Genomic DNA, 12,325 nt, shown 5'->3' with positions numbered 1-12,325 from the left:
AGAAAATGATGATACCTGGTGAAATAAGTAGATTTAAATTTGCCTAGTGTTTAAAGAAGTTTCCCAAATTAAATTTAATATGCTTGTATTTTATTTCTATACTCAGTCCAGCCTATCAATCGTGATGTGTTTACATTGTGTATCAGAGATCAGAACCAACATTTTTTAAAAAAAAGATATATGTCATAATTTAAATTTTCTATACCATCTCTGTGGGTTTGACTGGCAATAGCAGCAAGTTCCATTTGGGAGAACAAATATACTGCTGACAATTTTTGGCTATTTGGGACTGTTTACGTGACAACTTCAGTTACTGTTTTATTTCTCAATGTTTAAATGAGATAGAAACTCAAGCAGTGAGTAGTATCATTGTTCAGTACTTTCTGTTGAATATGTTCCAGATAGTCACTCAAAAAATTGTATTTTAAGGGCTGCTTTGAAAAGCCCCGTTAGTCCTTTGCCCACCCTGGTAGCATCACCAAAGGGATCTCTTTCTGTGAATATTAAGTACTTACCACTGGATAGCTCCCAAGTTTTTTTATATTTTAGCCAAGGTTAGGTGGTAGGAAAGGTAAAAAAAAACAGCCCTCTGTCGGTCTGAGAATAGACTGGCATCATTGGTAGCAAAGGGATCCCCATAGCATACATCATTGGAATGCAGCTATTCCACTGATTGAACAAATAGAGGACAAGCAGCTTGATGGAGGAGTTCTTAGAATGTGCTTTTAAATTTTAATGTTTTTTAAAAAATAACTATATGCATTGGATGCATCTAGGAGTAAGCACTTAGCATTCAGAGAAACCTAAAGAGTTTCTTTCACCTTTAATTCTGGCTGAAGGAAATGTCAGGAACACATTTTTCTTGGTTATTCATTTGTTTTATCCTGGGCATATTGCATTTATTTAGAGTGCGATGGACACATAGCAGTGTCATTATGTATGGGATAGCACACAGTCTGCCTTGTATTACAAAGCTGTAATTCATATAGGTGTTGGGAATAAACTAGTGTGTTAATTCTGTATAATGTATAGACGTATAGTGATATCTTACCTATCGTGTATTTGGTTTACCATTTTTGCTTTTTGCTGGTGGGGTGTCATGGAAGGCAGCAACTGAGGCTTGCCTCTTACTTCATGTCATCAGACCAGAAGTGACATATATTATAGTATTGTGCCAGTAAAATAATTCTGATATCCTTTCTGGTCTAATGATGTGAAGTGAGAAGTGATCTGTTGTTGTCTGCCATATAAATATGTAAATCTCAAGGCTATCAGGTAATACTATAAACTGCAAAAGCAATACTTGAATGCTTTAGAGCGGTGATTTAAAACCCAATATTAGATTACAGCCTTAAATTATTCCCTAGCACATATCATTCTTTATATATGCAATTTTTATTTTGTGTGTAGGGAGATGGAACTGTTAGGACATTCTACATTTTTGATAAGAAATGATGTTCACACAAGAGAATTAATGATTCCAATGCAATCACCCCGGGATTATCAAATACAATCTGCAATTCATTGCTGGAAAACTCTACGTCCACTAATATATATATATATATATATATATATATGTAAAAATGGTCAGTGAAATGCAAGGCAGGAACTTCAACATCCTATACCTCAAGAGTGAAGCAAGCAATCTCTAAGAGTGTTGTACCCAGGACAGACTGAGGTTACAAATTGGGTCTCCAACCGTATTGAGTTTTTCCCAAGGTCTTAGTGCCTGCTGCTAAAAAAAACTTGGATTATTAATTCAAGTGACATTTGCCCTCTTCTAGGGTATTTAATGGAGTGAATTTATGGAGTTGGGGGGGGAGGGGGTGGAAGAGAGAGGGACAATCAGGACCAAAATAATTCTCCTAATCATCCCAGTAGGACTACACCTAGTTATAATTCTGCATAAGAACGTAACTTTACACTGTACAGTGATTTACTTTAATACAAAATTCACTAGAGTAAAAAAAATAGCTGTAAACTTCAATTCATTTAGGTGTGTTGCTTTGTAACACGAAACAAAAGCAGTTTGGAACTGAGTACAGTATATGTGAAATATTACAGACTGATTTTGTGAAAATCTGCTGCATACATTCATTACATAAATTTAGAGACTTAGAATGAGAAGAAATAGACCGGAGAAACTCAAAAATAAAAAAGAATCTTCAAAATTGTTGTCATTGGAATATGCTTTGAAGGAAACAAGCTGTGTCCAAACCCCATTCGAAATATCTCAGCACATTACATTTTTCAATTCCTAGGACACCCTGTATGTACGTGTCCCATTAGCATATGTCAGTAATCATTTTACAAGTTGCCTGTCAGCCCAAGGCTGTTCTACCAGGTAATGTCAAGGAAAGAACACGACCCTTCAGTGTTCAGCAGATTGTGTGAATCACTGGAGATCTGAGGGGGCAGCTTCCACACTGTACTCAATCCCTCACTCTCTCTATCTCTTCTTCTGCCTTTCTGAGAACTCCAAAACTGCTGGAGTATAACCATCTGCATTTCCTAATGATGGTGCTTAGGTCTACCCTGAAAATAAAGCAGGTGGCAATAATGCCAGCGATAAATAAATGAAGAATGAGTTTATACAAGTTTGGCCCCTTTAAGGGTCAGGCCTGAGTGTACTCGGTACAAGAGTGCCACTGCAAAGCTGTGGATTCCTGTATGTGTAAGTATGCAACAGAAACTCCTAGCTACAACCTCGCCTATATGGCTGCAATGAAATCCAGCACCTTACTTGATTAATAGAATCAAAAAACTGAACAGCATGGATGGTGCAGCACTTTGAAACACCAGTGCACTGCACCAGAGTGGTGTCATGTGGGTTCATTCAATCCTTGGCACAGCTAAGTTTTCAGTTTCAGCTGTATCACTATAGTGAAGTGCCAAGTGGAGGTCAACTATTTCCTAATAGGAAGGAAAGGAAAATCAAAGGGAGAACTCTACTAAGGATAGTCATCATTGTGGAGGCATTGGACCAGATCATTCAACCACCCTATTTACAGAAGTTAATATGTGCTGCACAGAAATGAGAGTAAGGAACAGAGTATTGCAAGAAAGAGTAAGGAACAGAGTAATGCAAGAAACACAAGGAACAGAGTAATGCAAGAAACACAAGGAACAGAGTAATGCAGGAACGGTTAAGGAACAGAGTAATTCAAAAAAGGAAAACAATTGTATACTTACAAATTAAACAAAAAAAAAATCAAAATGGATTTTCAGAAAATTCTGACTGGTGGTCATTATCTTACTATGGATTCTTGCATCATATAAAACAAAAAAGTGAATTCAGATAGGAAAATGCTACGACAGCCTATTAACAAACATCACTGCCATTTCTTGCATTTTTCTTAAAGGGAAACTCCAGTTGGTCAACTCTCAGCAGTTATTAAAGCCTGCCTGTAATCCTCTATCATCCTGACTGTAAAACAAAAATTCACCATTACAAAATTGATCTATTTCCATCCCTGCAAGCAGTCCCTTCCTCCTTGTTGGAGGCATTCAATATGTGAGTAATTAGCCTGCGATTTAATTAATGGTGACATTATTAAACGTTTTCACTCCCTTCCTCCATATAGTGGTGTTTCACAAGACCAGTCATCTTTCTGTTCCTTGCATACACATGCAATACAGCAGGCCAGCTATTACTAGTCACATCTACCTATTACATATGCTGAGAACTATTCATTTGTGATACATCTTCCTTCCAACTCAGTTTTAATTTTTTCCAGAATTACTTTAATGCAAGGCACATTGTTTAGAGACTGGAAATCAAATAAGATATTTTACTGAAATAACCAGACCTGTTAAGACAGGTATCATTTTCATTCGAATAGAACTTCTTAGTGGTGACATCAGTTAAAATCAAGATTTATATCTCAACTCAGTCATTAAAAACTGCCATTCTGTTTTTGTTATAATTTTCTGCTGACTTAATTAATTCCACAACTGCTGTGGAGACAAAACAAAATGTTATCTTTAAGATTTAACTTGTCCCTTTTAGGAATGGAACAACTTGAATTGCTTATAATCACCATGTGACTAGCCAAACGAGACAAATGTCATTTTTTTGAAAAAGTGCATCAATTGTACTAGCGTGCTGTGTCAGAGCAATAGGACCATAATTAGTTCCTGATGGTCATGTCTAAACAACAGCAATAGAAGATTAAGGGACAAAGATTTAGGGGGAGGGTAGAAAATTGGATTAAAAACGGTTTAGAAGGGAGGAAACAGAGAGTAGAGTTAAGGGCATCTTCTCAGAATGGTTGGAAATGGGCAGCGGCATCCCACAGAGTTCTGTTCTGGGACCGTTTCTATTCACTGTGTGCATCAATAATTTGGATATGGAGCTAGAGGGAGTGGGGTCAAAATTTGCAAACAACATTAAAATAGGAGGAACAGTTGGAGTACTGAGTGCAGTTTTGGGCTTCACAGTATAGGAAGCATGTTGGGGCAATAGAGAAGATGCAGTTCAGATTAACTAGGATGCTGCCTGGTATGAAAAAATACAAATAAGGCAGGCTTGAAAAATTGGGGCTGTTTTAATCAAAACAGAGGCAATTAAGGGGTGATTTGATAGTTTAAAATTATGAAGGGATGGAACAGATTAGATAGAAACACCGTTTTCAGTGAATGAGGGGTCTAGAACAAGGGGACATAACTTCTCTTCCTGCCGCCAGTAATAACTTCTCTTCCTGCCCCCACACCATCACCTCCAGAGACCTTCAGATTGGAGGATGTGGGGTGTAGTTGTGAGCAACCTTTATTCAATATTTTGAAAGAACCCAACAGTTTGTAAACATAAGGGCAGGACCTGCATCTGATCTCCGTTCAGACCTATATCTTATATTTTGAAAATATAAGAACCCCGCAAACTTTGTGCAACCAAGTTGTTGCTCATTAAAAATTCCAGAGTTCCCATCATCACCATGCTTCACTATATTGCAGCACAGATTCACTTCACCATTGACTTCCACCACTTCCTGCAGCCACAGTGCACCTCCCCATTAAGAGGTGCAGGCTGTCTTTAATTGGTGCTAGCCACTCGCGATATCTGGGCCCCCTGCTGGTGAGCAGCCACTCAACAGCGCGGGTAGGGCCGGCTGCACACAGCAATCATGTAAAACAGCAGGCAGCACGAATATTACGTGCTGCCTGCATCTCAACGACCAGGTGCAGGTTAATCGCGCACCGCGATCCCTGGGCCCATCTTCAGGGGTTAACCAATTTAACCCCCGTTATCTTTCTTAGGGATATGATGAACATGAACAAATTTCAAAAGGAGAGATGGACTGGGAGTAAGAGATTGAAGAGATGGCAATTGACAAAGATAAATTTTGTGGCACACATCTGGAGGATGTGTGCCACAGGGACCAGAAGTCTTATGGGACTGCAAAGAACCAAGAATCTGATAGACCTGGCAGGAATAAAGTGTGATATTGCACATAATGTTTGAATAGAATGGAGCAATGGAAAGGTTTCATCAAGATTTGTGTTTTAGGAAAAAAAGAGGAACATGAACACAGCAGTAGGCACTTCTTTTCAACAAGTTGCATTTATCAGTTCTAATATTGAATTTACTGATGTTACAAGCAGAGAGAAAGTTGGCTCAGAATGCTTCAGCCAATCAAGAGGCCAGGTGCAACGGGCAGAATTTTCACAAGAGACAGCAGATTGGTGGGCATGATTCAACCAAGATGTAGTAACAGATCGGACAGAAGGGGAAGAGTGAATTGTAAAGCCTTCCATGACATCTAGAATAACACAAGATACTTCATAGGCACAGATAAAAAGGTTTGAAGAAATAATGGAGCAGTTGGACCAGGGAGAGTAAGAAAAGAATTCTCAAAGACAACCCGAGTTCGTTAATTTGCAGTACCAAACAAGACAGCATTGGTTTACAGTGTGTGATTTGTTGCAGGGCATTCTGCAAGAAGTAGATAGGAGGCAGTGGCCAAAACAGCCCAGCATGAGGAGACAGATATGGTGTAAGAATAAGGGTAGATTGAATATGGATAGATTGATTGACCATTAACGACTTGTCATTCAGGATAGCAAAGGAAAAGACATTAGTGCTACGCTGATTAGAAAAGGAGAAGTGAAGGCATTGCTGATGGTGATTTCAACAAAAGAGAAATTAGAGTTGGTACATTTGTTTTTTCTTAATAAAGGACTGAAAAGTTCGAGAGTATCAAAGTTGGGAGAAGGAAAGCAGATAATTTCAAATGGTGAGGGAGAGATATTTTTAGTCATGAGTTCAAAATCAATTGATTCAAAGGAGCTGAGGCAAGCAACAGAGGAGAAAAGAACAAATGTAAGAATATGCATCTCATTTGGATCAGAAGTTGTAAGAGAGAAATTGGAAGGGGGGAAATCAGAAAGAAATTAAATTTAGGTTTCAGTGGAAACAGTCGAAACAAAAGATGAGGGCAGGGTGACTGGAAATAAAAATGTGCAAAATCAACATTGGAGATTATGCCATGAAGACAATTTTGAATATAGGCCTTATGAAATGCAAGTTAAACGAAGAGGATGCAACAATGCAGGCGTTGGTTTTGGATATCTGACAGGTGTGGTACGTTGTGAACATTAAAGTTGTCCTGTAAACACTCCTTCATTGCACTCTAATGCACGTACCCTGCATGTCATTGCACTCCTGTCTTAGTGAGTAACACATTTACCATATCAAACTAAATTCTGCACCACCAGTGCCCTTTAAAGGTTCACTGCCAATAGAAATTTCTTATGATTAAGTCAGAAGTTCCTGTGTGCAAAAATCAGTCAGCTCAGAGTATCAAAGATGATGGAAGAATCTGCTGCTGTCATTGCTAACTTTTGGCCTGCAATCCAGAAATTCCCAGGAACCCTTCAAATGTTTTCTTCACAGTCTGGCCACCATCATACATGACAAAATACAAAAGTATCTGACGCTGACCAGCAGCTTTAAAAACTCTTTGACAGTTCAAAGACAATTTTGAATATAGGCCTTATGACATTTAAAGCCAAGGAGTTAGATACAATGCAGGAAGTCATGGGTTTGTCAAAATTAAGCTGCAGATATACCCAACAATCCACGCCTTTTGTTTAGGGAAAAAGACCTAAAGAACAAAACAAAATGCAATTTGCAGCAGTGATGAATTTAGAAATTATGGAACTAAGATATGCAAGCTGAAGGCATGAGATTTATTTTCTAGCAGGATATGGGAGCAAGCTGCCCCCCCAAAAAGAAATGTTTTTTGATACTTTATTTGATATATTTTCCAGCAGTCCAGAGCCAATTTTGATTCTGCCTTGCAAATCAAAAATAATTTATCCTGGAATGGTTACAAATAATTTAAATATGAAAATAAAGATAGTTGTAATACTTCAATACAACTTTACAGGGTCCAATTCCTTTTGTTGGGAAGCTAACCTCAAATACATTGTTAATTTGTTAACTTAAACATTTTACAACATCCACCTACAGCAATCTCAATCAGCAGTGCATTCTGCATCCACTAGACAAAACTGACTTGTTATTACACCTGTTCTTGTCCCAGATCCCATGGCAGTCCAGCAGGTTACTTGGATTGAGGGTATGCTGATCAAGCTATTTTAACTAAACATTTTTTTTATTTTAAGTAGTAACAGGAGGAATAACAATGAGTCAATATCATCACTGTGCTTAAAAGGGGTTATTATCATGAAATGTAAAGACTTACAAACCAGGCATCCTCACCACATTTATAAACATTCATGCTTGTAACACCACTTTACAGCAACTGCCTGTTGCTAATTCGTTTTCCAATTACTGAATTTACAAAGCACACACCAGCAACAGCTACTGTGGCACAGACATTTAATTTTTGATGTCAAACTTTCTTTGAAGACAACAAATCTATAACTGTATTTTGACACAATTTCCTCAAAATGAAAGCACTTTAAGTATATCTTTGCACAGTTGTGCCAAAATCGCTCATATATTTCCTACTCTGCTCCAACCAATCAGCCTGCAGTATTGCTGTGTTTTTTCAGGATATACTGAATCTGGTTGGAGATAAAAAAATCATCCTCCAACTGTGCAGTCGATTTGGAAGCAATCCCATTCAATTTTCACTCCTCAATTATTTTTTTCCCCTTTCCAAGTAGTTTTCTGTCTCACTACAATTATAATTAAGAATTTGAGCATTTCAGTCACAGTGCTTCATTCTTTGCTCGTCTGACTCACTAAGAAGACAAGAGGTGTCAAAGAGCACAAGCTTGCTGAGTGGTTTCTACTCCAATTGGAGAGAGCTTGGTTCCAAGGATCCTCTTTTAGAATTGGAGTCAATTCAGTAATCCTCCATTTGGCTCCTGAAACCAGCAAAGATTTCACTTGGAGTCAAACTGGCTCGATTTGGTTTGCTCACCTCAGTAATGCTGATCAGTTTTGAAGCCTAACAGTTCTAGTCCTGGTATGAACATACAGATAGTTAATCAAGGCCTTGCAGGCTGTAGGAAAAAATATATAAATCACCTGCCAAGCTTTTTGTAGTCATATTGAAAACATTTTCCAGTGTGAGAAGAAAAACCTTTCAATTTTGTCAGACAGATTTTGAAGTAAGCCATAATCATCAATAGGCCCAAAGAAAGTGATGAGGCTTCTCACCTGGGCTCCAAGCGCAAGCCTCCAATTAAAGAAAAATTGTTTGTTTTTAATGGTCTTTTACACTGACAAGTGGGCAATCATTCCAGCACCGGTAGCTGTCAGGGATCTAGGAAAATCCTCAGTTGATAATGCCCAATGCTTCCAATTAGGAGCAGAGCCGCTCCTGGAGCGCTAACGATTCCCCAGTCTCCACAGGCTCTCGATCAGACTTTTACTGCAAATTACTGACACAAAACAACTTGTATTGATGGCGGAACATGTCGTCCGTGGCTGCTGAGTTTAATGAGGCGATGGAAGTTTGGTTTTGCTGAATTTCTTTGTTTGACAGCTGCTTGGGAAGAGGAGTGTTGACCTTATAAAAGATTTAGTGATTCTCATTATATTCTGTCAAGTAGTAGAGTGATGTGTTTCTAAGTAATTTGCATCCAGGCTCCTTGTGCATATTTTTGCAGAGCATTTCTATATCAAAAAAGTAACTGTTGCAGTCTTTCTGTCACTTTTTTTAAAAAGTGCTTGTCCGAAAGCTGCTTTTTCATGCAGGGGGGTGGGTGGGGGGAGGTAGAGGGAAGTAAAAGAAACAATTACATCTACGCTGTAGTCCACCTAAGAAATTGAACTCTATAGTTTTAGTTTTTTCCTGGGTATATTACAAAACTACCAATATATAGTGGCAGATGGTGTACACAGCAGGGAATACTGGTGATAAGAGTGGCTCTGAATCTGTGACGCTTTCTGACACAAACCTGGACTACTTGCTGAACAAGACTGTAACTATAATAGGTTTGTGGGTGTGATTATTTTTAACAAGTTGTCAGCAGCTCTTGAGAGTTGCTGATAATTTTTCAGACCGAACTCCCTTTTGTTTGTTTTTCTGTATCACGGACCACTCACTGGAGTCTGTGACTGCAATCCTTCTCGCTTTTGGAGATGGTGGGGTTCGGGGGGAACACACAACAAAGGAGTGCAATTAGTGAGTTTGAACAAGGTGTAATGTCTTTCTGCTGGCTATTCAAGCCATCAGTATTGTTTCTGCAACTGCCTGAGTGGCTAAGGACATTGCCATAGTGACATCATTTGGGCAATGTTACACAAAGGGCCTGAAAGCTACACCAGCGGATCGCAGGTAAGAGTCAGTTTGGAGTGTTTGAGCACCTCGTCCCAATTTTTACTGACTACATTACATTTCAGAAGTCTTCTACATTCCTCTCAAATTAACTCTTTATAGCTTTCCCACATTGTAACAGTGAGTACACTTCAAAAGTACATCATTGGCTGTAAAGCGCTTTGGGATGTCCTGAGGCCGTGAAAGGCACTATATAAATGCAAGACTATCTTTCTTTCCTCTCAAATCTGAACATCCACATCTGCAAGTGAAACATTGCAATGATATAAGATGTTTACAAATGTGATTTTTTTTTTATGTTTGCAAGGAAAACAACTCAAATTCCATAATTTGAACAATGCAAATCCAAAGGATTCTATAATTCTTGTTTAGAACATTACAGGTAGCTTATGAATTCCTGAAATTGTCAGAATACATGCAAGCTTGTAGCCCTCTTGCAAACTTATTTCAATCATTGATTAATTGGAATTCCAAACAAAAAATTGGAACTAAGAGAATGATCAATACTTCACATTAGAGATTACATTTATTCAGGTGTTCCAGAGTTTTACAAAATCAAGAAAAACTATTATTGGGGACTGAGGGATTAAGCTGCCTCAATGTGCTGGTTCTGCAGACATTCCAACTTGTAAACCAAAAGCTGCGTCAAGTGTTTTACCAATTATTAATCAATTATATATCAGTTTTAACTAATCACAAAAGACTGAACAGGCTGGGGCTCTTTTCTCTAGAAAAAAGGCTGAGGGGAGACCTAATAGGAGGTCTTTAAAACTATGAAGGGATTTAATAGGGTAGACGTAGAGTAGGTGTTTCCACTTGTGGGGAAGTCCAAAACTAGAGTCTATAAATATAAGATAGTCACTAATAAATCCAATAAAGAATTCAGGAGAAACTTCTTTATCCAGAGAATGGTTAGAATGTAGAACGAGCTACCACATGAAGTAGTTGAGGCGAATAGCATAGGTGCCTTTAAGGGGAAGCTAGATAAGTACATGAGGGAGAAAGGAGTACAAGGATATGCAGATAGTGTTAGATGAAGTAGGGTGGGAGGAGGATAGGGTTAGATAAAGTAGGGTGTTTCTGTGCTGTAAATTCTATGTAGCGATCTAATTATGATTTAGATACCCTGTGTTTAAGACTAGTGGTGGTAGATAACCAGGCAATATCCCCATCCTCAACTATGGTGGACCCCAGCATGTGAGTGTACAAGACAAGGGTTGAAGATTTTGCAATCATCTTCAGCCAAAAGTATCAAATGGACACTTGTACATGGCTTCCTCCCAAGGTCACCATCATATATATATCAGTGCCCAGTCAATTCAGTTCACACCTTGTGACGTTCAGAAACAGCTGGGGGCACTGAACACAGTGGAGGCTATGGCCCCTGACAGTATCCTAGCTGTGGTGCTGAAGATCTGCGCAACAGAAATAATCACCTTCCAACCAAGCTCTGCAGCACAGCTATGACATTGGTATCGACCTGACTAAGTGAAAGATTGTCCAAGTATGTCCTATCCACAGAAAATGGGATAAATCTAGCCTGGCCATTTACTGGCCTGTCAATAACGTTATGGAAGGAGTCATTAATAGTGCCATCAGATGACACCTACTCACCGATGCTCAGTTCAGGTCTGCTAGAACCACTTTCTACAGACCTCATTAGAGCCTTCATCCAGATATGGTTCCAAGAGCTGAATTGCAGAGGCGAGTTGAGGGTAACTGCCCTTGACATCAACATTCAAATGAGTATGACATCAAGGAGGTCAATGCGGTCAAGTGGAAGATGGTAGTACTTTCAGAGGCCAATCATTGCAACCCCAGGACATCACTGCAGGAGTTCATCAGTAAAATATCCTGGGCACAACCAATTTCACTCTTCTGCTACCTTCAAATTATCTCTCCTCATCTTGTTATTCTTCTCACCTAGCCATCCCATAGTACATGTCTGTCGTGTGCTCCTTCCAACTTGGTGTGCTTGATTCCTGTTTTCTATCTGAAAGTATTGTTTTGTATTCTACGTAGTCTAGTCCCTTCAAGGATACGATGTAGACAAATCACTTCAGTCAAATCAACCCCTTTGATGTTCTTTCTTTTGATTTTCTTGAAACACAATTTTTGACAAAAACTGTACTGTTTCATAGAATTACCATCAGGTTTTTCATTTCTTCTTATGAAGATGTGTGACAAAATGGAAAATCTGAGAAACATCCCACAATTTATGGTTTTAAAAACGTGAAAAGGAACAAAACACAGAATTGAAAAGTGAAATCAAAGCCTTTCTTCTTTAAGGGAAGAGTCAAACCTGACTCTTCACTCATTCTTAGTTAAAGGGCATCGTGGATCATGGGTAAGCAATAAAAACCTAGTGCCTGCATTAGCTGAATTAATGTTGCTAATTTTAAATAAAATGTTTTTGTTTGAAAATTTAAGATCAACTAATCATCAAGAGTATATCTTGAAATTCAAGCTGTTCATTTATCTTTGCTCAATGGGTTGTATTAGGCCACAGATTATGGAAACTATTCTTTAACTGTCAGGCTTGATGTTGGAGATTATTGCTTCAGTATAGC

The 12,325-nt window shown here is 38.6% G+C and overlaps 1 protein-coding gene across 2 annotated transcripts in view; it reads left to right on the top strand.

Moving 5' to 3' along the window:
- Positions 1–12,325, top strand: part of cfap77 (cilia and flagella associated protein 77) — a 111,116-nt gene that overhangs the window by 95,739 nt on the left and 3,052 nt on the right. The window lies entirely within an intron of this gene.

This window comes from Heptranchias perlo, chromosome 31, assembly GCF_035084215.1.
Source record: "Heptranchias perlo isolate sHepPer1 chromosome 31, sHepPer1.hap1, whole genome shotgun sequence".
In the NCBI taxonomy this organism is placed as follows: Eukaryota; Metazoa; Chordata; class Chondrichthyes; order Hexanchiformes; family Hexanchidae; genus Heptranchias; species Heptranchias perlo.
Note: the sequence above shows the minus strand (reverse complement) of the source record. Positions and strands in the feature narration are given on the sequence as shown.